We start from the raw sequence: 1761 nt of genomic DNA, 5'->3' as shown, positions 1-1761 counted from the left end.
CATTCATTATAATACGAAGAGTTACATTAATAGAATTTATTCTACAGAACCAAAAAAATAATACATGCATGATATCAGGGTATAATTAAAATAAAATGTTTCTTGATTCAATATTCTTACATTTTATTAAATAATTTTGAAACCCTTCAGTAAGAATATTCCTCAATTTATCCTGCCACCTCTTTGCTCTGTATCCCTTATCTCATTGCAACTTCTCTTTTTCCAGATTTTACTTATGGTACTTTCATCTGTCATTTTCACTATACAAAGCAGATGGTACTCTCAAGTTATAATAACTCAACGAAACTTTAATAAATGATAAATTGATAAAGATTTGGGGATGGTATATGGGGACCACAAATTGCTACCATATTTAGAACTGAAGAGATGAGAGGATAGAGGTGTTAGCAGAAACCAAAGAAGATAACCCCTTTAAAAGTGACAGAGCCAACCAAGGAGACTTGCAGGAATAGGAATCTGGGGAAGTAAATGTCCTGATCAACTCTAATCCCTCCCTTCAATCTCATCCTAGGGCTCAGCATTGGCTGAACTCAAGCATAAGCACAGACAAGGAGCCAGATGTGAGAAGTCCATACAGTCCCGTCACTGAGGCAGACAGGATGGAATTAGAAGAAATTTGGCAGAGTGTTATATTAGCTTTACATAAATAATTAGAAGAAAGTAGGATCATACTTCTGTTATAGGCCATCTGAATTCTGTAAGGGACAAGGTCAGAGGGAGGTCAGGGGCCTGGAGACAGGGAAAAAAAGCCTTTCTAAAATTTAATCAAACTGAGGGAAGGGTTAAGGTTGTCTTGCTCAATGGTCCCTATTTCTTCAATGGATACTTTTATTTAAGTTCAGAGAATTTACAATTCTTCCACATTTTTTACTTTCTGCATTCAGTAGGCTCCATATTCAGCCAGGTACAAGTAACTCACTGAGAACCTTGCTAATCTTTATGAGCAGGTTCAAACTTATGCACAATCTTTCAGGCCACCAGGAATTAGTGGGATTTTAGCAAGGCCTTCTGGCTGTTTTTTTCACTGGATATCCCTGCTAACTGCCTGGTCCACCACTGTGTTGTTTAGTCCTATCAGGACTACGACCTCCAGTTAGCCCATGTTAGCCTGCCCTAATTATTTGCCACTGAGATCTCTATTATTTTTGACAGTGCTGGACATGGATTTTTCTACAATGTACTCCAGATAAAATTAATCCATCTGAGAAAACAGCAGGGCTTCTGGTCCTTAAGCCCTGCCCTGCATGTTGGGGAGATAGCAACAATCCTTGCTGCAATGCCACAGACTGTCAATATTACCAAGATTTAGTAGATTTCTTGAATAAATAATTCTCAATCTGTTGAGTGTTTAACTGGTTTTTAAGACCCATTGGAAGATAACATTGAGGTTAACCACGCTTCTCACTCAGCCATTCTAGAAGTCCTCCTGTTTCCCATTCTACACTTTTTTTTCCAGAACTTTTTCACTTCAAGATGTTTCATGTCCCTGAGGTTAGAAAGGTTATCTGTGGCAGTGCTTACATAAATGATATTTTAGTTTCTTTTTTATACCACTTATATCTAATTAATCACATTATCACCATCTTATTTATAAATATTATTTAATTAACACAGTCCATTTCCTACTGCCTTATTTCAGAAAAGTGTATAATCTCTCCTAAATGACCTACCTCTCTGTTTGTCTCTGCTAAAGCAAATGTTCCACTATGAACATCATAGAATCTGACTGAACTGCAAATG

Source organism: Propithecus coquereli, unplaced genomic scaffold, assembly GCF_000956105.1.
Source record: "Propithecus coquereli isolate 6110/MARCELLA unplaced genomic scaffold, Pcoq_1.0 Scaffold510, whole genome shotgun sequence".
In the NCBI taxonomy this organism is placed as follows: Eukaryota; Metazoa; Chordata; class Mammalia; order Primates; family Indriidae; genus Propithecus; species Propithecus coquereli.
The sequence above is the reverse complement of the archived record's forward strand: the minus strand, read 5'-3'. Positions refer to the sequence as shown.